The sequence below is a fragment of the Mauremys mutica genome, chromosome 9 (genome assembly GCF_020497125.1).
Source record: "Mauremys mutica isolate MM-2020 ecotype Southern chromosome 9, ASM2049712v1, whole genome shotgun sequence".
NCBI classification, from domain to species: Eukaryota; Metazoa; Chordata; order Testudines; family Geoemydidae; genus Mauremys; species Mauremys mutica.
This window is the reverse complement of record NC_059080.1, coordinates 37,468,787-37,494,387: the sequence shown is the minus strand read 5'-3', so window position 1 is coordinate 37,494,387 and position 25,601 is coordinate 37,468,787. Positions and strand designations below refer to the sequence as shown.

The window sequence follows — 25,601 nt, the reverse complement described above, 5'->3', positions numbered from 1 at the left end:
TTCCCACGTGGAAAAACATTCCAGAGAACTGAAAAACATTAATCACTGCAATATGAGGAGGTATAGCACCAGACAGTTAATGGAGTCAATTATTCATGTGGCTTTTATCATCCCAAAAATGCTGATAATTTTCAGAGAAGGTATGTTCGCACATTACTTTATCTGCCCCCTGTGAAAAGTGATGTGTTCAACTCCTTCCATACAGTCACCCGCCAAATGGTGCAGCTCTCCCTTTCTCCATTAGCACACCAGGAACGGTAGGTACAGTCAAGACATAGCGACCTGGAATATTCAACAGCAGTCATGGAGTTAATGTGGCTATTTAAATACTGAACCCTTGGGCAAATTGCCTTTTACTAAATCTCACGGCTTTTATGTGACTGACTTTTTGTTTATCACTAGTCTCTTTTTTCATATTACACATTACATTTATTTTATCAGATACACTTTACTGTGAGGATGAATTTGACCATTTACCATTGTATTATCAGAAATAAGCCTATTAGACCATGCATTCAAGGTAATTTCATTTTTTGCTCTGGGAAGTATAATTGAGGAATTGCATTTTCAATGTAAGACAATATCTAAAACTAGTTCCTGGCATGAACCCTGGTCAAATGGATACAATCCTCTTTAATAGGGTCTTTGATAGCATTCATTTAGAACTCTAGTGCAAAAGTTTGAAAAAAGACCTTGAATGAATTTAGTTTCTAAAGGAACAGGGATAGTAACAGAAGCCTCTTTCCCCCTAAATTAATGACAATCTTAAAATCTCCACTGCAATTGCTTTGAAACAGCACATTAATCTACAATGAACATGTTTGTATAGCATTTAAAAACAATACAAACAGGATTAACAAAGAACTTCCCAAGGACAGGAATGTATTTAATGCAATTTTAAGATATCAGAAGATAGGTTTAAAACCTTGACTATAACCTTTTCTTTTTTTAAAGAATGGGAACGGCTATAACTAACTTGGAAAACAAAATATCTGAGCAACTTGAACATTGCAAGGTTTATATAATAATTTAATATGGCCATTGTAACATTAAGCCTAGCTGCAGAGGTCAAGGGTGTGCATACAATTTTGTCTCCATTTCTTACTAACTGCTAATTCATTCTACATTTCCAGTTGTTGCAGCAGTCAGCTCGGAGCGGGATTAAGAGTGAGCGCAGACTACTTTTGGGGCCATATTATGCTCTCCTCAGCCCCTGTTGGGTGATATTTTACTCAGTGAGTAGTCCTGTTGATTTCAGTAAATCGACCTTGCTGGGTTGAATTTGGGGTAGTGTGGATGCAAATCAACGGTATTGGCCCCCGGAGCTATCCCAGAGTGCTCCATTGTGACTGCTCTGAACAGCACTTTGAACTCCGATGCATTAGCCAGGTACACAGGAAAAGCCCCGGGAACTTTTGAATTTCATTTCCTGTTTGGTCAGCATGGCGAGCTCAGCAGCACTCAGCAGCACAGGTGACCATGCAGTCCCAGAATTGCAAACAAGCTCCAGCATGGACTGAAAGGGAGACACTGGATCTGATTGTTGTATGGGGAAGGGACGGTATGATGGGATAGCCTAATATTGGCAATTAATTGATCTTTGATTATTAATGGTAAATATGCCCAATGGCCTGTGATAGGATGTTACATGGAGTGGGATCTGAGTTACTACAGAGAATTCTTTCCTGGGTGCTGGCTGGTGAGTCTTGCCCACATGCTCAGGGTTTAACTGATCGCCATATTTGGGGTCGGGAAGGAATTTTCCTCCAGGGCAGATTGGCAGAGGCCCTGGACCTTTTTTGCCTTCCTCTGCAACGTAGGGCATGGGTCACTTGCTGGAGGATTCTCTGCACCTTGAGGTCTTTAAACCACAATTTGAGGACTTCAATAACTCAGACATAGGTTAGGGGTTTGTTACAGGAGTGGGTGGGTGAGATTCTGTGGCCTGCATTGTGCAGGTCAGACTAGAAGATCATAATGGTCCCGTCTGACCTTAAAGTCTATGAATCTATGAGAAGAATCTGTGCAGGCAGAACTCCGATCCAAAAGAAGAAATGCAAATATATTAGCCAAAATCTCACAGGGCATGTTGGACAGCCCCAGGGCCTTTAAATCACCCCAGAGCTACCAGCTGCAGAGGCGGCTGGGAGCCCCAGGGCTCAGGGGTGAATTAAAGGGCCCGGGCTCCGGCCATCGCAGAGCTCTGGGTCCTTTAAATCACCATAGGAGCCCTGCCGCTGCTACCCCAGCCACAGCCCCAGGCCATTTAAATATTGAAAGGCCCCACCTCTTCTGGTCGAGGCCACGGCTCTTCGGGTTGAGGCCACGCTCTGCTTAGGACTCCAGTGTACCGGTAAGTCCTTTAAGTTACTTTCACCCCTGGACAGAGGCTACACCAGGGACACACAGCAGTGCTGCGTGAAAGTTAAGGAGCTCAGGCAAGCCTACCAAAAGACAAAGGAGGCAAACAGGCACTCCGGGTCAGAGTCCCATACATGCCGCTTCTATGAACAGCTGCATGCCATTCCAGGGGGGACCCTACCACTATCCCACCACTGTCTGTGGACACCTGCAAGTGGGGAGTCTCACGGAACACGGAGGAGGATTTTGTGGATGAGGACGAGGAGGAGGAGAATGCGCAGCAGGCAAGCAGTGAATCCGTTCTCCCTGGCAGCCAGGACCTTTTCATCACCCTGGAGCCAATACCCTCCTAAGGCAGGATCCCCGACCCTGAAGCTGGAGAAGGCACCTCTGGTGAGTGCACATTTGTAACTACAGTACAGGGTTTAAAAGCAATAGTGTTCATGGTCACCTGGTTGAAATAGGGGAATTCTTGTAAGGGAACAGTAAAAGGGCCCCGTTCATGCTGGGCTGTTTGCACTTGGCTAAAAGGGATCATCCCGGAGAATAGCCACATGGTGGGGGAACGGGAGAAGGGATTATCTCAGAGAATAGCCACGTGACAGGGTGGGTACTGTACATCTACCTGAATACTGCAGCCCCTCCTTTTAAATGTGAAACCCAACCCATTGCTTGCTGTGGGAATGGGGGGGGCGCTGCAGTTTGAAAACATTGCCACATGTTATGAAGGCGTAAGAAGCCAACCCAATTTTACTCTCCCTTTTTATTTCCCCCCAGGTGAAAATGTTTCTACACTCCCCCTATCATCTCCATCTCTGCGGTTCTCGCAGATTAGAGGGTGAAAAAAACCACACTCATGATGACATGTTTTCCGAGCTGATGCTGTCCTCCTGCACTGATAGGGCACAGCTTAATGCATGGAGGCATTCAGTGGCAGAGGCCAGGAAAGAATTGAGTAAGCGTGAAGAGCTGAGGCAGGACGCGATGCTGAGGCTAATGGGGGAGCAAACAGACATGCGGAAGCATCTGCTGGGGGAGCAAACGGACATGATGAAGTGTGTGTTGGAGCTGCAGGAAAGCCAACAAGAGAACACAGACCCCTGCTACATCCACTGTATAACCGCCTCCCCTCCTCCCCATGTTCCATAGCCTCCTCACCCAGACGCCCAAGAAACGGGGGCAGGGGGAGGGAGAAGGCTCTGGGCACCCAGCTACTCCACTCCAGAGGATGGCCCAAGCAATGGAAGGTTGTCATTCAATCAGTTTGATTTTTAGTGTGGCTACAATAAACAATGTGGCCTTGTCCTTCCCTCCTCCTCCACCCCACCCAGGCTACCTTGTCCATTATCTATTTTATTTTAATAAATAAAAAAAGAATGCTTGGCTTCAAAATAATAGCTAGTTTATTTCGAAGGGGGGAAGGTGGTTGGCTTACAGGGAATTAAAATCAACAAAGCGGGTGGGTTTGCATCAAGGAGAAACACACAGAACTGTCACACTGAAGTCTGGACAGTCATGAAACTGGTTTTCAAAGCCTCTCTGATGTGCAGCGTGCCTTGGTGTGCTCTTCTAATCTCCCTGGTGTCTGGCTGCTCAAAATCGGATGCCAGGTGATTTGCCTCAACCTCTCACCCTGCCATAAACATCTCCACCTTACTCTCACAGATATTATGGAGCACACAGCAAGCAGGAATAACAATGGAAATGTTGGTTGCACTGAGGTCTGACCTACTCAGCAAACAGCGCCAGTGAGCTTTTAAACGTCCAAAGGCATGTTCTACCACCATTCTGTCCTTGCTCAGCCTATAGTTGAACTGCTCCTTACTACTGTCCAGGCTGCCTGTGTAAGGCTTCATGAGCCATGGGAGCAAGGGGTAGGCTGGGTCCCCAAGGATAACTATTGGCATTTCAACATCCCCAACGGTAATTTTGTGGTCTGGGAAGTAAGTCTCTTCTTGCAGTTACCCGGAGTTCCTAAATATGCAAGCATCATGCACCTTTCCCTGCCATCCCACGTTGATGTTGGTGAAATGCCCCTTGTGATCCACCAGTGCTTGCAGCACCATTGAGAAGTACCCCTTGCGGTTTATGTACTGGTTGGCAAGGTAGTCCGGTGCCAAGATAGGGATATGCATTCCGTCTATTGCCTCACTACAGTTAGGGAACCCCATTGCAGCAAAGCCATCCATTATGACCTGCACATTTCCCAGAGTTTGATAACAGAACGTCAATGATTGCATTGGCTACTTGGAACACAGCAGCCCTCATAGTAGACTTGCCCACTCCAAATTGATTCCTGACTGACAAGTAGCAGTCAGGCGTTGCAAGCTTCCACATGGCTATTGCCACTCGCTTCTCAACTGTCAGGGCAGGTCTCATCTTGGTATTCCTGCGCTTCAGGGTGGGGGAAAGCAACTCACAGAGTTCCAGAAAAGTGGCCTTACGCATGCAAAAGTTTCGCAGCCACTGTGAATCATCCCATACCTGCAACATTATGCAGTTCCACCAATCTGTGCTTGTTTGCCTGGCCGAGAATCAGCATTCCACTGTATCAACCAGCCCCACTGACACCATGATGTCCCAATTGCCACAGCCCATGCTTTCAGGAACATCTGTGTCCATGTCCTCATCAAAATCCTCCTGTGCTGGTGTTTCTTAGCCCGGTTCTGCATATACTCCAGGATAATGTGCGCGGTCTTTACAATGCGTACAACAGCAGTGGTGATGGTGAGCTGAGTGGGCTCCATGCTTGCCGTGGTATGGCATCTGCAGGAGAGCAGAGCTGCAGCGGAAGCAGTGGATGACGACGGTTAGCGGTCCTACCAGCAGCGGTGATGGTGAGCTGAGCTGAGCAGGCTCTATGCTTGACATGGTATGGTGTCTGCACAGAAAAAAGGCGCGAAATGATTGTCTGACGTTGCTTTCACGGAGGGAGGGATGACTGATGACGTACCCAAAACCACCCACAACAATGTTTTTGCCCCATCAGGCACTGGGAGCTTAACCCAGAATTCCAATGGGCGGTGGAGACTGTGGGAACTGTAAGTCGATGCTAACCACGGTAGTGAGGATGCACTCCGCCGATTTAATGCGCTTAGTGTGGACATACACAATCAACTGTATAAAATCGATTTCTAAAAATTGACTTCTATAAAATAGATCTAATTTTGTAGTGTAGACATGCCTGTAGAGTTTGAGCCCAATGTGGAGTGCTCAATATGCAAAGTCAGCTTCAGCAGAGAGGCAGTGAGTAGAAGGCCTTATCCAAAAATTATGAAAGTCCGTGAGAGTCTTTCCCTTGTTTTCAATGGGTTTTTCATGAGACTCAGCATTAGCTCTAAGAAAGGAAGTCGAACACACTAAACCTTTCTACAGACGTCCCCTGTGTTTATATATATATAGCAATATAGATTTACAAAGATGCTAAAAATGAAATACGGGACAGTAAGCTTTGAGAAGCCAGCCATTGGGCCAAGACAGGCTGGGTTTGGAGAAGGGACGCTAAAAAGGATGTTTTACCGTACATCCTGTGGGAGGGTTGGCAAATGTGGTTGGGATGTGACTCAAGACATTGCTTTTAGGAGAAGGATATTTGATCTGCCTAAGCATCAGCTTCTGTGGAACCAGGGATATGAATCCAGATGGGGTGACTCAGCTGGTCTATTCATCCTCTGAGAGATTAATTGAGTTCCACACTGTTATGTTGTGGGGGAGTTGGATGAGATTTTTAAAAGAATCCCAAAGAACTTTTTCTAATAGAAGGGGTTGACTAAAGTTATTGGTCAAAATCACCCCACCACCCAGCCATTGCTGAAAGGAATACTCTGTACTATTTGGGCTTTTGGCATGTTATTTCTGCTCCACAGGGAACTGCTTTTCAAAGCTGTATGCATGAACCCGCTCTCATTAAAGTCAGAGGCAAGTAAAGCTGAGTGAACCTTTTTTGACCCAAACTTTTTTAGTGAAAAATGCAGATTCAATGACAGTAAAACATTTTGTGAATTCAGGTTGATCTCACTGAATTGTTTCGATTGGAAAAAAAATGAGAAAAAAACCCTGAAATGTTTTGTTTTGACATTTTTTTGAATGAAACATTTCAGTTACTTATGTTACTTTTCAATTCACTGAATATTTCAAAAATTGTAATTTTTGTTTTCAGCTGAAACAATTTTTTCCTTCAGTTTTGGGGAATTGTCAGAAAACTGAGATTTTCAGAAAGCCTTTGACAAGGTCCCTCACCAAAGGCTCTTAAGCAAAGTAAGCTGTCATGGGACAAGAGGGAAGGTCCTCTCATGAACTGGTAACTTGTTAAATGTTAGGAAACAAAGGGTAGGAATAAATTGTCAGTTTTCAGAACGGAGAGAGGTAAACAGTGGTGTCCCCCAGGGATCTGTACTGGGCCCAGTCCTATTTAACATATTAAAAAATGATATGGAAAAAGGTAAATAGTGAAGTGGCAAAATTTGCAGATGATACAAAACTACTCAAGATAATTAAGTCCCAGGCAGACTCTGAAGAGCTACAAAAGGATCTCTCAAAACTGGGTGACTGGGCAACAAAATGGCAGATGAAATTCAATGTTGATAAATGCAAAATAATGCAAATTGGAAAATGTAATCCCAACTATACATATAAAATGAAGGGATCTAAAGTAGCTGTTACCACTCAAGAAAGAGATCTTGGCATCATTGTGGATAGTTCTCTGAAAACATCCACTCAATGTGCAGCGTCAGTCAAAAAAGTTAACACAATGTTGGGAATCATTAAGAAAGGGATAGATAAGACAGAAAATATCATATTGCCTCTATATAAATCCATGGTACACCCACATCTTGACTACTGCATGCAGATGTTGTCACCCCATCTCAAAAAAGATATATTGGAATTGGAAAAGGTTCAGAAAAGGGCAACAAAATGATTAGCTTCCATATGAAGACAGATTAATAAGACTGGGGCTTTTCAACATGGAAAAGAGACAACTAAGGGGGATACAATTGAGGTCTATAAAATCATGACTGGTGTGGAAAAAGTAAATAAGGAAGTGTTATTTATGCCGCATAACACAAGAACTAGGGGTCACCAAATGAAATTAATAGGCAGCAGGTTTAAAACAAACAAAGGAAGTATTTTTTAACACAACGCACAGTCAATCTGTGGAACTCCTTGCCAGAGGATGTTGTGAAAGCCAAGACCATAATAGGGTTCAAAAAGAACTAGATAATTTAATGGAGGATAGGTCCATCAATGGCTATAAGCCATGATGGGCAGGGATGGTGTCCCTAGTCTCTGTGTGCCAGAGGCTGGGAATGGGCAACAGGGGATGGATCACTTGATGATTACCTGTTCTCTTCAGTCCCTCTGGGGCACCTGGCAGTGGCCACTGTTGGAAAACAGGATACTGGCCTAGATGGACCTTTGGACTGACCCACTATGACCATTCTTATGTTCTTAAGTCCTTTATTTGTGCCAGCTCTAGGATGTAGGGTCAGGTCAATAGTTTGTAAAGCAAGCAGTATGGGGATCTTTTTAGCTGTAAGGAGCCCCAACTGATCTGAATTGGCCTAGCTTCACTGATTATAATTATTTAGACCAGCTTAGACTCTGACCTGTACAATATTAGCTAGGAAGACAGAGCTGTTGATCCAGCAAACCATAGCCATACACAGGAAAAATGTTCATGGCAAGAGCAATCAAGGCAGAAGCTCAAATGGCAGCAAAAGCTGGAGAAACATCTGCGGTCATTGTGCATCAAGATGCGCATGGGCCCTGCCTCCACAGCCAATAGCTCCAGGTGCTCTAGGAGGCTTATTGCCAGCTTGTCTCAGCTATTTTCCACTGGCATTTGGGTGGACCAGTAGGTGAAGCAGATGACATGGTGCAAACTGAGACCTTGGTGGTGAGAAGTGTGAGCGAGGGATCCATACAGGGCTAAGTAAGGGCAGGGTGCTGAAACAGTTAGTATAGTGGGGGTGCTGAGAGCCATTGAAGCAAACGGAAAACACTGTATATGATCAAAACCACTTCAAGTCAGGGGGTGCAGGAGCACCCCATGCTCCAGCACCTATAAGTAAGGGTGAGCCCTAGGTGACATCCTCCATGCTGAGTGGAATAAGTCCTAAGTCAGTTGCATGCCTGCTCCTTTACTCGCAATAATGGAAGGTAAAAATGGAACAGGGCGTGGCCGGAGAATGGTTGTGTCTGAGAGGATATGAGTTAAATGAGATTGTCATGCTGCTGGAGCAATTTCCTACCCGTGTCCATTCTTTGGCTTCACTCTTGCAACTAGGTAGCAGTAACTTGGCAGCCGCACAGCGGCACTCTGGTGAATGTAATATAAGGTTCCCCAGCCCCCTTTGTCCTGCTCATCATTTCTTAATTTGCTTCTCTATGCATAACTCTCTACATCTGCACTATGTGGGATCAAGCCCTGGGAGTGTGTTTCTTACAGTGAATTTAGAATGAGATGAACAAGGATTGTTTCAGGAGCAAAGAGCAAACCTAAGCTAAGCCTTAAAATCTGATTTTTGTATGCTTATTGATTCCTCGGGGGCAGGGGGGCGCAATCTCATCTGTATGTACTTTTGCTCTAAAAGAAGGGCAGCAGAAATGATTAAACACATGGGGAAAGAGGCTTCCATATGAAGAGAGATTAAAAAGACTAGCTCTGTTTAGCTTGCAAAACAGAAGAGTAAGTGATGATATAAGAGACGTATATAGGACAATGCATAGAGAAGGGCTTATTTATCCTCCCCCTCATCCCCCCAAAAAGGATTCACGCATGGAAAGGCATGCAAATGTAAAGGCAGGAAAATCTGAAAAAATGCTTTGTAGACAGCATACAATCAACCAATGTAACTCACTGCCGAAGGATATTATATAGGCAAATTTGTCAAAGATTTTTGAAGCATTAGACAATTTGAGTAATAAGCTGCAGTTATCAGAGCTAAGAGGAAAAACAAACAAACTAAGGACTGTTCCTTGTCCTCGTGCTCTGATTGGTTATTAATGGAATTTTTCTCCCCAGAGGCACAGCATTACTCATTGGACATAGTGGATAATGGTGCTCTTTTCCTTGAAGCATCTAACTCAGTAGAAGGCACTGAAAAAACCAGTAAGTGCCAGCTGTAGCCAGAATCATATACATAAACCTGGCAGTGGTCAAGTGGCTCACTTCTTTTTTTCATTTTTTCCTGAGCTAGTTATTTGCCCCAAAGAGCCTCAATTTTAAATAGTGTTATAGTCAAGGCTGTGAACCTAGTATCTTAAAATTGAATTAAATATATTCTTGTCCTTGGAAAGTTCTTTGTTAATCCTGCTTCTGTGTATGTAGTGTTAAATGTTAGGCAAACATATTCACTGTGGATATAGCCTATTGTGCATATACGAGAGAAAGTGTGGTATCTCAGATACCACTCCATGGTAGCAGTTGGCGGATACTGAATTTTAATGACATCCCCTGTATTTGCCACTGTTGACGGTAATGTTATATTGTTAATGCTTAAATCCTCATTCCGTACAGCTTGTACATTTTTCAGTTCATATTTTCAGAGCTCTGTCATCTGTTAGAAAGCAATGGGAAATGGTGATGGTGGTAAATAGAATTAGTACCTCCCTAAAAATTATATGTAAATTGAGTACAAACTGTCTTTTACAGCATTTAAAATGCTACTTTGGGGTTTTGAATAGTTTTCTTGCAACTGTTGGGCCATCTGCTTAGAAAGGGGTCTGTGTATTCACAAGACAGAAATCTTAAAAATACATTTTCCCCCATAAACAACTTTTGTTTGGAAAATCCACACATAATGCAGTCAGTGGCAGCTCAGGCTGAAATGAATGCTTGGGTTAACCACTGTAAGAGGAAGTAATTATTTCATTGGATTTAGAACCTAGCTTCAAAACACCGTTTTGAAATGCACAAAATGCAGCCTTGGATACACATGCATACATCCTCATAGCCAACCGATACACACACACATAGACCCACGCACTTACAGACTCTGATCTGCTACAAGAACTCCCTTGGGCAATTCCAAAATACAAAATTGGGTTGGGGACACAAGAAGAAACAAGCTTCCACAAGGCAACGCTCCCAGAAATTACATCTTGCCATCAGCCAATTTTCTGCCCACACTGCACCATTTTGTACAAGGCGTATGGAAAAAATAATATTGTGATCATATAATTAAAGACTGTATCATAATGCACAAGGGGGCCTGAATTAATGTTGCACAGGCAAACTTAATTCTGGCCTTTCCCAACTTTATGCTACAAACATACTATTTTTTACACTTTTTTTTGCACAAATATGTACATATACACAAGTTGTTTGCTTGTATGTATACATAATTATTCAATTGTTGGTCTTTCTATTTTTCTATTCATTTCTATAATTATTTCATCTGTTTTGTTTACCTGCTTTTCATTATGAAAATGAATAAAGTTCACACCCACAAAAATACTAATTTCCCTTTATAGAAAAATGTATTAAAACTTCCTGACGTTCCGTATAAGCAAATTTCAACAGGAATATTCATGGGATGCTCTATAACAAGTAAAGAAGAAATAATGTTTAATTATCCTCCTTATAAAATCCAATCATATGTCCCATCTTTTCTTATTTTTCTGTACTGGGAATTAACATTAGCCTCTTTGTGATGAGGAATCTGCATTCATGGCTTTTCTATTTAGATTTAAATAGGAATTATAGTTCTTGGCAGAAAAGAGAGCTATGCCAAATATCACAGCATTTGTGGCAGGTGGTCACTGCATTGCTCAGTACAGATTCAGCCTGCTTAGCCATTGCCTTAAGGAAACCTAAAAAAGGCAGAGATTCCTTTTGTAAATATATACATATAATGTTGTATTTAACAAACATCTAATTTTTGACCCTATAATACTTCGTCCCTGAATTAAACCCCACTGAATTCAAGTTTGAAATTCAAATTTCAAAGCTGTGTGAGCAATTCAGGGGCACCATTGTAGCTAAGGGTATGTTATGCTTTGCAACATAATCCCTGTTCAGGAGGGTTTAATGACTCGACTAGTTTTAAGTGGACAGAGCTGAAACTTGTCATGCTTGTTATCAGTGCAGATGACAATTAGTATTATAGTCATGTACTATTTTGCCAAAATTGCCTTACATTGGTTAATTTGCCTTTTGAGTGAGGAAGCTGCAATCCTCCTACCCCCAAAATAATAAAACAAAACAAAAATAAAACAACCCCCCCAAAACTCCAGTCCCGTTTATTTTGATTCTGATTTTTCCTTTGACGTGCTTAATCAACTGGATTTTTGGATGTGTCAAGTGGGAGATACATGGTGCAAGAACTCCATTTTCAGGACAAAATTCTACCACCCTGGCTCTGGCTGAGGAGCTTTGTAATTCCAGAGTAGTCTGACTGAAATCAAATCACAGAGTAAGGGGCCACTCCATGTGTGTAAGGGTGGTAGAATCTGGCCCTGAATTATTACTGAGAGCAGAATCTCTAAAGAAGTTGAGGCACAGCTTGGATCGTTATATGAACCTTACTCAAACTCTTCTGACCTGCTAAACTAACCCGGATGTTTCATATGAGAGCTTTCTAATGGAATGATAAGTGCTTCTGCCTAGTCGCGTGTGTTTGAAGGAGAAAATGCTAACTCTCAAGGCCTAGGATTTTCTTTTGCATTTATTTACCAAGCAATGAAAAAGCAGGCGGCCTACAAAGGCGTTGAGAAGAAGCTGAATTCTCTGAGATGGGGTTTGTGTAATTTTACCCAGTAAGTCTGTTTTGGTGGTTTTAATTGATTCCCACATTAGTGAAGCTGAAACGTATTCTATTACTGGGTGCTCTCTTTACTTAGCTATTTGACTGGCAAGGGCCATCTGTTCTTTTCTATCCAGGTCCATGTGCAGCATCTATTGTTGTCAATGGGAGTCACACACACATGGATCAAGGGAAGAGGGTTCCTCTAAGTGTTTTGATCCCTTGAACTTGGATTTTTCATTTTCATTGTGTGCACATGATGCTTTCTCTATAATAACACTTGTGAATTAAGAATTTATATTGATCTTGTCGTAGACTTAAACTGGTTTATAATTACTAAGTTTATCAAAGGTTCAACCTTACAAAACAGATATAGGTATATTGAACCTGAAGGGAAGGAATCCATGACAACATGGGAGTTCTTGGAAAATATGTCCTTTGATTTGGTATAGTGCTTGGCTACACTTAAGATGGGCTGCAGCTGGGATTTAGGTATGTATGAGTGAGAAAAGCGTTAGCAGATATTAGTGATAGATGAACCTCAAAATCTACATAAGCTAGGTATGGATAAGGACCCAAACGTTTGGCTGATTTTTTAATAAGCTTTGCTTAATCTCCAAATTGTACTTCCCTGGAAAATTGAGCTGTAAACCTCCTAACCATATGCTCTTGCATGAGATTTCCAGAACAGTAATTCCAGGCTTGATCTGGCTAGAAATACCACATGCTCAGCTACTGCCAAACTTCCAATCTCAGAGTCTGATTCTGATCTCCAATATACCAGTGCAAATCACCACTGAAGTTAATGGAGTTACAAGAGCTTTAATTAGATCTGGGACCTAGATGTGCAGAGGCAGCGGGGAAGAGAGACCAAAAATAAAGTTACCCAAACATTTCAGAAGCTCCTGTTCTACCCAGATTCAGTGCTAGATGTGTTCAAAGCTTTGAAGTAGGGAGCCTTAATTTTTCCTTATGTGTCTGCCCATCCCCATTAGACACTCTCATTGCTCTTAATATCTCCATCAAAATAAAAATGTTCATATTTGTCTATTAATATATTATCTGCTAACTATAGATTTAAATTAATAAACAGGACTGTGTGAATTTTTCACAATACAAAAAGTATATACTTATATTGAAGCTTCTCACAAGACGCTAGTATCCAGTTAACATCTTACCATACTCCATGCTATGGATCATATGATCTGCACAATGTTGATTGATTTTAATTGACTTTTGCGGCATATAACGAATCACAGTTGGAAATGTTCCAAGACACTGCTAGTGAAGAATTGTGGGTGGGTGCATGCTTTGAAGTGATGATAAACATTGTGACATGTACTGTGTGTATTACATATTCTCATATGCACATTTGACTTTTGTTGCCTTCACTTTTGCACAGTGTTTTTCAAGTTGACATTCCCATTTGCCAGTTTCAACAGAAGTCTGATACTTTTTGAACATTGCTTGCCAGTGTGTGTAAGTGTTGGGCCCACACTTGCAATCCTTACTTTGTGAGAAGCCCCCTAGAGGTCACTGAGACTATTCACATGAGCAAGGCTTCTCTGTGTAAGCAAGACTGGCAGAATTGGGCCTGTAAAGAGTAACTTAAATGGGAAATGGTGACTGGGGAAAATTAGTAGCAATCATCAAGCTGTGCAACATAATCCACCATCTTCTAATATAATTAACACCACCTAGAAGACTTCCCTCTTTTATTATCATCAAATAATTTTATTCTTCCACAAGATGCTAGTAACTATTAGCCAGAACATCTTCTGAATGCCAGCCCAGTGCGTTATCCACAGGATCAACAGTGGGGTGCGTTTTTTTCCACTGCAGCACAAATTCCACTCACAGAGGCCAAGCCCAGCTCCTTTGTGATTATCCAGGGCCAAATCCTGAATGAAGCTGAGCACCTTCAGCCCTTATTGAATCAGCGGGGCTTAGCACCATTCTGGATACTATCATACAACAAACCAAATACATTTGTGCTGCTGCTGTGTGGGATGGGGTGGGGGATGAAGGACATTAACAAGAAGTGTGTTATGTGGTTCAAGCCCAGATTGTATTTTTCTAATATGTATCTTTCTTATACACACTCATGCTGTCATCCTTGTGCAGCCTAGAAGAATTTACCAGTAATCTGGAACTCCACACTTTTGGCCTGCGAGCTCTGTGTAATCAGGCTCAATGACAGGCAGTGGGAGACAGCTTTGCCCTAGGACAACAATTAGGCAGCATCCATGGGAACCTAAAGATACAGTGCAATACGCATTAACGGGATATGGCAATGTATGGAAGCTAGAACCACTGTAAAGGAGTGGCACTAATTCACTAGACTCGTTCTGTGCAGAACACAGTGGAATCAAAGCTGTTAAATCTGTGCCATGAAGTATTATTGTCATCATATGCACTCCTAGAGTTTACCCAGCAAACTGCCTTGCCAGGAACCTTCTCTATATTATAACATGCCACCTGCCTCCTGTTACTAATCTGAGAGCAGAATCAGAGTGGGGTGGGGGGAAGGATATAACAACAGGCATAAGTAACATGCCCAAATAGAAGCCATTCCCTTCACCCGGTGCTTCCCCTTTGAATCCCCCCCAATATTTCTGTAATCCCATGACCTTTAATTTGTCCTTAGCCACGACTACTAATGCCATGGAGATGAAAAGAGAAAGGGGGGGGCAATTTTTGAGCAAGTTATCCATAGCCTGGGTTTCTGTCTTTTTAATATATTTCTTGGCAGAAAGTGCTGATTGTTTTCATTGATCTCTGCTGCTTCTGGTTTAATTTTTCTTTCTTTATCTTGAAGGCCCATGCTTATACCTCTATCTTTGCCAGGTTGTTCATTGCTGCTGGCTAATCATAGGTTTGCATTTCAGTTAGTTGCCTATTTTCTCCATTTTTCCAGTCTATTGTCCATATATTTTTCTGCAGATTTTGTCCTATTTGTGCACTGACAAGTGGCTATCAGTTAATGCCAGTATTTCTCCTGCTGGGTTCTTCTTCTTTGCATCATCAAGGGCTTAAGTGGGACTTGTGTGAGGCACAAGCCCAGCTGCCCTCCGCACAGGGTTGTTGGTGCCACTAGGCCTGAGTAAACCAAAGTTGTGACTTTGGGCCTATGTGACCCAAAGTACCTTTATGTAAAGTGCTTTTGTTAGCCTTACTAAACTTTTGTAACCTTTTGTGTTATGTGCTAATTACTGCAGTGGTAAGGTTGCTTGATACTAGATGTAGCCAATATTAAATAAGATAGGCGGAAAGCAGGTGCTGTAATTAAAGTTATATGCATGAGAACGTAGCCCCCACAGTGGGAAAGTACAGATAACTGATCACAGAAAAGTTGCTAACGAGCTAAGGTGGTTTTTTGCCAAGTATGACTTAACTGCTTCATGTGATTGCTATTGCAAAGTGTATTTGCTGCATGGGAATGAAAGGTGGGGGGAGAGGAGGAGTGTGGGGGTAATGGGAATGCGTAGCTGAAGTTCTGTATAAAGAGAGGAAAACTGCTTGTATCGGTGTGCAGGATTTGAGAATGCTTTTCTCCCTGGCACCTATTTGGGCTTAAATAAACCTGGTTTTGCTTCTCCACCCTGGTGTGATAATTAGTGCGACGCACACCGGGCAACGAACCCTACTGTTGCTCCGCCTTGGGCTCTTTGAGCCGGCAACAGTTTTGGCGTCCCTGGGTGGGCTCGAGGCAAAATTGTGCCTTGCCCGGACTCCTCCAATGGCCGGTGGACGATGGTCACAGCCGACGCCTAGCGCGCACCGGTGCCTTTACCGGGGGCCTCGGCAGAGACGCGTCAGGCTGACCTTGGAGGACACAACGGTGCAACGCGCTCAGATAGTGGAGAAGCAGCTGCGGGCGACGGTGGGGAACCGGTCTCGTGAATAAGGTAGGAACAGTCCAGTGCTGTTAACCTTTTGTTTGCCTGTTAAGACCTGGGGACGCCCAGTGTCTTCCCATAGGTATGGGGCAGGAACAGAGTACAGGCAGGGTATGGTGTACACCCTTAGAATGCATTCTGATGAATTGGAGAGTGTTTGAATCAGATCCATTGGCTAAGAGTAAACTGAAAAGGTTCTGTACAGTAGACTGGCCTCAGTATCAGCTAGAGAGCCAGGAAAGGTGGCCACCGGAAGGATCACTTAATTACAACACGATCCTTCAATTACTCCTGTTTTGTCAGCGAACAGGTAGCTTCTGAAGCTGTTTGTATGTAGAGCTCTTGTAAAAATCCCTCATCATATGCCCCAGAGCTGCACTGGGAGGAGAACTGTCCGTGGGACTGTCTGTCTCTGCTGGGCTCATGCCATTTGAATTTATTGACTGTGCAGCAAGATAAAATGCATCGTGGTAATAGGAAATAATGGTCTTGGTGTGTGTGTGTGTGTGTGTGTATACCAGTGTGAGTGTCTCTCCTGTGTAAGTGCCATGTAGGAAAGATCCATAGTTTATGTGCTGCTAGCAGGGACAGGGCACCCTCTGTGTGTGTGTAAGTGGAAAATGGGGGAGGGACAGTCTAAACATTTTTACCTCACCCCCTAAGGGTACCCCAGTATGTTACATGTACGTACATTATGGTCCTGAAACCTGCAGGTATTTAGAGAATTGGAATCTTTACACGTGTGAAAATCTATCTAAACAATGCCCATTAGAAGGTATCTTCAATCTAAATAAGATCATATATCTCAGAGGAGCTTTTAATCACAAAGAAAAGCCTCTGACACAGTGTGAGCAATTTGTCTAGGAATGGGTTAATTTGAAACTCGGCTAACCCCAGAGATAAGGAGAAAGCTGCTCTGTGTACAAGGTCAAAAATCAGTACAGACTATGTTAAGTACAAAAAAAAAAAAAAAAAGGATCGGGCCCAGGCGGCCAGGCAACAGACAGAGAGCTTGGAGAACAGGTTGGAAACTTTTAGGGTGTAGTGAAAAAAACAAAGACAAAAACAGAGTAAGTAAGTATACGCATGTGGGTTCAAATACTCAGAAGAATATTTGGAATGGTGATCTGAGTTGGTAAGTGGTTGTTGAAAGGACAAGCAAGTGATTTAAGGCACAGTGAAAAGTTAACTCTATAGTTGCTGGAGGGAACAGCAGTTGAATTTTGTAAATGTACTAAAGTAAAAAGTTCTTGGTGTCTTTGAAATGTTTGTAAATAAATTCAGGCAAAGAAATTATTAGATTGCAATCATTTGGCTATGAACAATTTTGTTAAATTACCTGAAGAATGTATCCACTGCTATGTAATTAAAATTGTATTAGGCTCTAAGAGCACTGTGAGTGATGATGTTTTCTTTCAGTGTTTACAAGCAGGAGTTACAAGTAAAAAGTGAGCCAGCAAGCATCTGTATTAATGCAAATTATCTAACTAATAAGATAGGAGCCACTAAAACAGGGGCTGCCTATAAAACACATACAAGACAATATGGGGTAATTCTCCTAAATTAACAAGAGTATTTGTATATTTTAAGTAATGATTGACTGCCCAGAAGGGGTAGACTTTTGTTTCTGTCTTTCAGATAATCAAAGAGAAAACTAATGCCAGCTGAACAGCATTCAACATATCATGCATTTACTGACAGAGTAACAATTATGTTTTGTGTTCTATGTATGTTCTGTCTTGTGGTGTTTGTCTCAAGTGGCCAGAATTGTTGTGATTAATATTTTTTATGGGATGGTCTAATTTAAAATCAAGTGGCAGTGTTAAATTGAAATGCAGATACTTGTTTTGTTTTATTTAAAATACAAAGTGTTTGAATATATCAGAAAAATGTGATATACTAAAGTCTAATACATTTTCTTAAGTAAGAGAAAGAAACTTTATTAGCCAAATCTTTTAATTTAAAGTGGTTATTAAAATTTGCATACTAACAGTTTTTGAAAGCAAGGACATGGAAAGTTAACCCACTCCCCATATTGTACATGGGATCCTTCTGGCTACCTCAGACTTCTAGCCAGAGGGCTAGGGATGGTGGAAAGCTATTGGACTAGAGGTTGTATTGAGTGAACTCATCAAAGTGGGTGTGCTTGTCCTGGCCTGTTGTTCTAAAGCTCTGTAATAAGGTTATTTTAGTGAAAGGGTATATGTGGCATACATTAAATAAGACTAATGTACTGTGTATGTGTTTATTGTTAACAAAAGGTGTATAAGTAAAAGTTTCCTTTGTAGGTTAAAAAAAGAAGCCAAAAAGGAAAAAAAAATGAGTTAACTGAGAAAGTAAATAGTTAACATACTCAGTTTCAAAATAAGACACTGACTCCGTTCAAGGACACAGCCAAGTTTTAGCTGTGAGCAAACAACCAAGAAAAGGGGGGGACTTGAATATACCCAAGCAGATGTAAAATCTGCAAAGACACTAATGCAATGTGTTAGGTTTTTTTCTCACAGGTAAAGAAGAAACAACCCAAAGATCCTAGCAGCCCTACCACTCCTAGGAACCAGAAGACTGGGTCTACATAAAGATCCATCAACAAAAGACTGCCTTGGCTCCACGCTGGAAAGGCCCTTTCCAAGTCCTGCTGTCTACCAACACTGCTGTGAAGTGCCAAAGACTGACTGCTTGGACCCAGGATTCTCACTGCAAAAAGACCCCTCCACATCAGAAGAATTTTCCTATTGATGATTAGCCTATTCTTTCTTCTAGTTCTACTGTGCTTCTGGACAGCAGGGAAAAAGCTCCCTTGTCCACTGACAGACCAACTGTGCCTTTAGACTTTTCTAGAAAAAGCACAGCTATTACAGGGTGATATGTGCTGGAAACCTCTCCCCTGTAGGATGCTAAACCACAATTGTTTTGGGAAAGAAGAAGAAACACTCACTCCACTGACATTGCCAAAGTCCAGGAATTCCTGACCAGAAAGGACATTGAGAACTGACCCTGGTGAAGAAACAAAGAATTACACACTGGCAGGAAGAAACTTGTGGGACCCATGTTTGGGAATGTGGTATTAATTGGATTTTGGGGTTTATTCTACAGGCTGCGCCCTGTGTTTTGGATAAATCCTTCAGTATGTATTGCCCTCCCTAATTGGATTTTAAATGACATTGCCTTTATTCAGTTTTCAGATCACTTTTACATACCCAGATTGCTCACAAGGGGCTGCCATTAGATTAGCACAACAAAGAGCCTGGGTTATTTCCTCTGGAAAAAGAGGAAATTGGGCAGATCCCTGTGGGCTGGGGCTAACAGTGTAACAGCCATTTGGAATATTCTTAAAGGCCAAAAACATGATAAGAAATTGGGCCGACCAGAAAGGGCCACTAGCCTTATTTCTGAAGTTCAGCTAACCCAAGTATAGGCTGAAGTTGGTGAGTTACATGTCATTTCCACCCTTAGTTCTATAACCCAGAAGTTACTGACAGAGATGGTATTGAATATCACTGAGGCTGGGAAGGTATTGCAGTGGGATCTAGTATGTTTAGAAATTCAGGATTTCCTGAATGACCAGCTGATGGCCATTCAGAGTGATCTTGAGCACCAGATTTGACCCACTGCCCTTACAGACACATCAGGAGTACCATCTGATCTGTGGTCATGGAGACATACTTGGACACTTTCTGAATGGAAGTGTGGACATTCACAGTGCTCCTTCCAAGCATATGGACCGGTTAGGGTGGGTGTGGCTTCCACATACCGAATCCTGCTGGATCCATGGGGAGGATGCATATGGGACTGAATTATTCACCGAGACATCTGGGAAATTAAACCACTTGGTATACCTACCTGATTTATAGTCAGTGCCCCAATCCCTTAGTTGTTAAATGAACATTCCACTCTTTTGTCCATGCATTCATTCCTGGGTTGGGGGTAACTAAGCTCAAAAGAGCAGTTGTACATATATCTGTAAAGCTTCATTGTTTTTTGTTTTTAAAGTTTGAGAAAACTCGCCAAAAGTTTGTTGAGTATTCTCAAAGGGGGGGATTGTTGGTGCCACTAGGCCTGAGTAAACCAAAGTTGTGACTTTGGGCCTATGTGACCCAAAGTACCTTTATGTAAAGTGCTTTTGTTAGCCTTACTAAACTTTTGTAACCTTTTGTGTTATGTGCTAATTACTGCAGTGGTAAGGTTGCTTGATACTAGATGTAGCCAATATTAAATAAGATAGGCGGAAAGCAGGTGCTGTAATTAAAGTTATATGCATGAGAACGTAGCCCCCACAGTGGGAAAGTACAGATAACTGATCACAGAAAAGTTGCTAACGAGCTAAGGTGGTTTTTTGCCAAGTATGACTTAACTGCTTCATGTGATTGCTATTGCAAAGTGTATTTGCTGCATGGGAATGAAAGGTGGGGGGAGAGGAGGAGTGTGGGGGTAATGGGAATGCGTAGCTGAAGTTCTGTATAAAGAGAGGAAAACTGCTTGTATCGGTGTGCAGGATTTGAGAATGCTTTTCTCCCTGGCACCTATTTGGGCTTAAATAAACCTGGTTTTGCTTCTCCACCCTGGTGTGATAATTAGTGCGACGCACACCGGGCAACGAACCCTACTGTTGCTCCGCCTTGGGCTCTTTGAGCCGGCAACAGGGTGATGTTCAGTGTTGGAGAATATCCCTCTTTTGCAGTGGCTGATTTTAATTAAATAACACTTCGTCTCTGTGTTATACTTTAATTTCAGTCCCGTATTGCAAGGGTTGATAATTCCTGGATAAAATATATTTCTGTCCCTTGAATCCATGATTCTAACTTTGTGTCAGGTTCTGATCCCCTGCTGCTATAAATCAGGAATATCTCCATTCAATTGAGTTACTCCGGTGTAGAACTGGTGTGAGATCAGATTCAGGCACTTCTTTATATCTTGCCCTAATTCTATATGAGACTGAACCGCTCAGTGATGGCAGTGAAAACCTTGCACTAATAAAAATATTTTGCCTTTTGATAGCACCTGTCAGCTGAGATTATCAAATGCTTTACAACCATGAATGAATTAAGCTGCTGAGATGTAAACAAACATCATGATCACCATTTTAACAAGGGGGAATGGAGGCACAGAGGAGTTAAGCAATTAGCCCAAGATCACACAGCGAGACAGTAGCAGAGGCAGGAAGAGAATCCAGAGCTCTTGATCCCAGTTCTGAGCCCTAACCAGACATAAACATAAAGCTGAGTGCCTGGGGGTTATTAACATTATCCTTTCTCAAGAATACTTTTGGGGTGTTAGCTGCGGTGTTTTGCCAAATTCCAGTTGCACATTAAGGTACTGACACCTGTAATTGTTGAGTTGCCCAGTTCACCAAACTCTTAGGGTGCCAGTAGCATGCCAGGTGTAGCTCAACTCAGAGGCCAGCACTCTAGTTGCTTCAGCAGCTAGGCCTTGTATTAGGACCTGGGTCCTAATAACCACTATTAATAATCACTCAGACACATGGCTAAGTGTGCCAGTATTTTACTAGGGCTGGGAAGGGGAAGGTAGCAGATATTCTAGGGACAGAAGCTTAAATAGCATTCAAAGTGAGCAATAGCAGTTCTGATTTGGGTCCCTGAGACAGTCCAACTGAGAGTCAGGGCTCATCAGGTCTGGTGCCTGGGGTGCCCTCTCCAGGGCAGTCCCTATCTCAGGAAACAGGTAATTGCAGATTTCCAAGCCAAGCTCAGCTAGTCTCTCTCATTGGCTCCCTGCCCAGCTGCTGCCCCCCTGTAAATCCCATACAGACCTGCACCCAGCTGTAACAGCCACATGACTCTACATGTTCCTGGGGCTTCTTTCCCGTTCCCGGGGCTACAAGTTCCTGGGGCTTCTTTCCAGCTCCCTGCTGCCATGCAACTCCCGCTCCCAAACAGAGCCTGGCCTCTTCCTGGTTCAGTACTTTCCACTTACCTGGCCATGGGAAGGGGGTTTATGGGAGTTGTAGTCCCCTGCTTTGCCTATCTATTCATTCATCCTATCCTAAATAGTTATCTAGTGTTGCTTTGCATTGTTAAACTGCTGCCAGGTTTCACTCCAGAGGTGGTTGCATTTTAATGCTGGTTAGAGAAAGTCTGCATGTACATTTAAGGCTACAAGCCTGTAAAGGGATCTGCCAGCATGTGGTAAAATCCTGGCCCCATTGAAGTCAAGCGCAAAATGCCCATTGACTTCAATGGGACCAGAATTTCACCGATGGTTCCTTAGAACCATGTAGAGTCCCATTGAAATAAATGGTACCTTGTGCAAGAAATAATACAGAAGTGTGGAGCAAAGGTGCAGAATGACGCACACAACTCTGCCAGGATCTGTTAAAGCTGACAAGATGCAGTTGCAAGGCATTATTATTATTGCTGTATTTATTATTTATTGAGGGTATTAGACTGGCTTTATTAGGCTAACCAGATCATCAGTTTTTGATGGCTTCCTCTTTTTTGTCTGTCCTTACTTTATGCCCAGTAAAGCCTGGTCTGTATTCTGTATGGATTGCGTCTGTATGTTTGGTCATGTATTCAATATCCGATGAGGCTTTGAAAAAAAATAAAAATGGAAATGTGTGTGTGAAATCTGCGTGGGAGTAAACCAAGCATTGGTGAAGTGTTTGAGATTGTCTTCCTGCTATCAGTGTATTAATTTGTTTTTCCACCCTGGTTCAAAATAATTCCCATCTGCCTTTACTCCTCATCTAGCATACAAAGGATGAAGTCCCTGTTTCTGAAATGGAGGGACTGGGAAATTTTACCGTGTTAATGAAGCATTTTTGGTTCAGAATTCTGCTGTTTCTGCCACTAGGATTTAAAATAACATGTAGTCCTAATATTTTAATTGATTCCATTGCAATCAGTCTGTCTCTTCTGCTCATGTAGAGTTTCTCAGTTTTTGTATTCTTCTTTGCCTGCCTGGAATACATGTGTAACTCCCCCTCTTTCTTTTGGTTTATGCTGAAGATGCAATCACATCTTTGATCCAGCTGGTTTTTAATTTATGATTTCCCCCATTGAGTAGATGTTTTTTTCTCATTTTTCTGTCAGGCTCAAGGTTTGGCTCCTGTTTATCTAGGATATGTTAACATTCTGTTCCTCTTCTGGGCACTCGGTCAACCCATTGTATTGCCTGAAATTAAACACTGGGGATTTTTCAGTATTATTTTCTTCATCAACCCAGGGATTATCTTCAACAATTTCAGCTTTTCTCACTTTCTTCTTCATATTTTATGGCTCTTGGAATATTATGGGAAATACCTTTTTTTGGGCTTTGCCTCTCCAAATCTTTCCCTGGATAAACTCCTGACCTGAAATGTTTGAATCACTACCTGCATGCAGGGACCTGAAGCAAAATATACAGTAGGATACTATAACTTGCCCCAGTGAGCCAAAGGTAGAGTCAAAATAGAACCCAGAGCTCTTAACCTCCTCCAGCAAGGGAAGAAAAGCCTTGTGACTAGAGCACAGGACAAGCATTCAGAAGATCTGAGGTCTTGTCTGTCTGTGTTGCTGACTTCTGCTCCTTTTCTGTCACCTGGGGGAAGGCTTTCTGTACATTGTTTCCCACATCTATGAAATGGGAACATTAATAAACCAGCTTCTGTATTTACTGCCCTCAGGTGGATGGAATCAGAAGTGAACAACTGTGTGTCATAAGCCTTATGATGTAGACAGATAATGGAGGTTATCCTTTAGCTCAGGAGGTGTGGTCTTGTGACATTGGAACAGGAGGGAATCTGAGTTCTGGGCCTGCTGCTACCGGAAAGTTCCAGGTGGCCACAGTGTAGAACATAATGACAACAGTGAAGTTCAAAGTAGACATGGACTTGTTACATTACCTACCAAGAGTTTTACGAGCCTTAATTCTTTAATATGTGTAAAGCGTTTTGAGATGCGCCTTAGGAAGCTGATATAGACGTGCAAAGGATTATTATTAAAAACTCTTCCCTTTTTCTCCAGGAGCTGCTAAAATGCATTTACAGTTTATATCCTTTTTGATGAGCATTAAACATTCCCATCAGAATTAATAAAGCGTGGGTTAGTGTTTTTTTTAGCCCCTTTCCATTAAAAAAAGTTACTGAGTTTTTTATTATTATTTTGCTTAGTGATTTTTGGATTTCAATAAAAGTAACAGTGTGGTTACAACACTTTGCATGATAAGTGAAGAGAGATCTTTTCACAGAACAATTATGAAATTTCAAAGCACCTTATAAATATCCTCCTATCTGCATACACGAGATAAGCATATTTTAGTAATAGTTATGACATGCTAACAAGGAAAATGCGTGGGACCACAGTACAGTGCCGTCCCACTCAGACACACACTTCCAGATAAACCAGCTTTTGAACAACATGGTGTTTCTTTGAATGGATGGTGGTAACTGGGGGAAGCTGGAAGACTCACAGAGATATCAACTCCCTGGAGGTTGAAGGTTGTGTGTGTGACAGATTTCTGTTCACCTGACGCCTCAGGCAGATGGGTATCAGGCTGAGGCCACAGGATCGTGGAGGAGATGACCAAGTGTCCAAATTTTAAAGCTTTATTAATGAAATAATAAAATAACAGCAGTGAGTGCTGGGAATGCTCCCACATCACTCAGAGGAAGAAGGAAAGTATTAGTGTCCCAGCCCTAACCCACTTACATACACACAACCCGAGGCTGGCCAGATCGGGATGTAATGTAAGAAGAAGAGGGGAAAGGTGGACGGGAGTTCTTGTCCTGTGCACGGGTCATCCAGGGTCTGCTGTGATCTCCAACTTGCTTCGGCTCTCAGGAGGGTTTTTAAGTCCTGGGTTCTTTTGGGGGGATTTCGTTCAGGGAACTCTGTTCCTGGTGCTCTTTGTACCAGACCAAACCGGCTCTCTGTGGCCTCCTCAGCTTTCCCAAAACACACTGGTTCCAGGGATGCGAAAACGGTTGTTTTCCCCCGCACTGGCCTTCACTGTCTCGCTCGTTTTTGCCTCTCCTGCAGTTCTGTTCCATGGAATCCTCCTTTCTCATGGCTCGTCAGGGTGGAATAGGCCCCCGTCTTTCTTGGCAGGCAGCCGAGAGTCAGATGTGTGCTGCGGCCTTGGGCTGGAGTCAGTGTCTTGTCTTCGGGCCTAGCTGGCGTGGAGTTGACTCGTTCTCTTCTCCCTTCCTCCCCTCTTTGGCCTCTCGCAACCTGCAAAGGAATCTTCCACTCCACACTCACACCTTTAACACTTCCAAAATGACTTGCAATGCTTGCAACAGTGTTAGCAATATACAATGCTGATCTGCCACCCCAGGGGATCCCCTGAGGCAGGGGGCCATTGGATTGTGACATGTGGAGGTGGCTCTCATCTTTCTGAGAAGAGCAAGGACTGATGAGATAGGGAGGGGGTGTTCTGAAACTCTGTTTTCCCTAGCCTAGTGCTAGAACACCAAAGGGGGATGCAGATTGGAGGAGGCACCTCTTAAAACAAAGAAGAGCTAGTAACCTCATGAAAGGGGGTTCTAGTTGGATTCTGGTTTTGTGTACCTAGGTGGTTATGGGCCTGATTCTCCTCTTATTTACAGCAATGTTACACCAGTGAACTTCATGGATGCAGTAGATTTGTGCCAGAT

The 25,601-nt window shown here is 42.7% G+C and overlaps 1 long non-coding RNA gene across 1 annotated transcript in view; it reads right to left on the bottom strand.

The window, feature by feature from the left end:
- The window catches only part of LOC123378090, a 53,647-nt gene extending 28,488 nt beyond the window's left edge, over positions 1-25,159 (bottom strand). Inside the window, exon 1 of the long non-coding RNA XR_006582454.1 lies at positions 24,655-25,159. This is a non-coding gene — a long non-coding RNA (uncharacterized LOC123378090). The remainder of the gene's footprint in view (positions 1-24,654) is intronic.
- Positions 25,160-25,601: the final 442 nt, after the last annotated feature.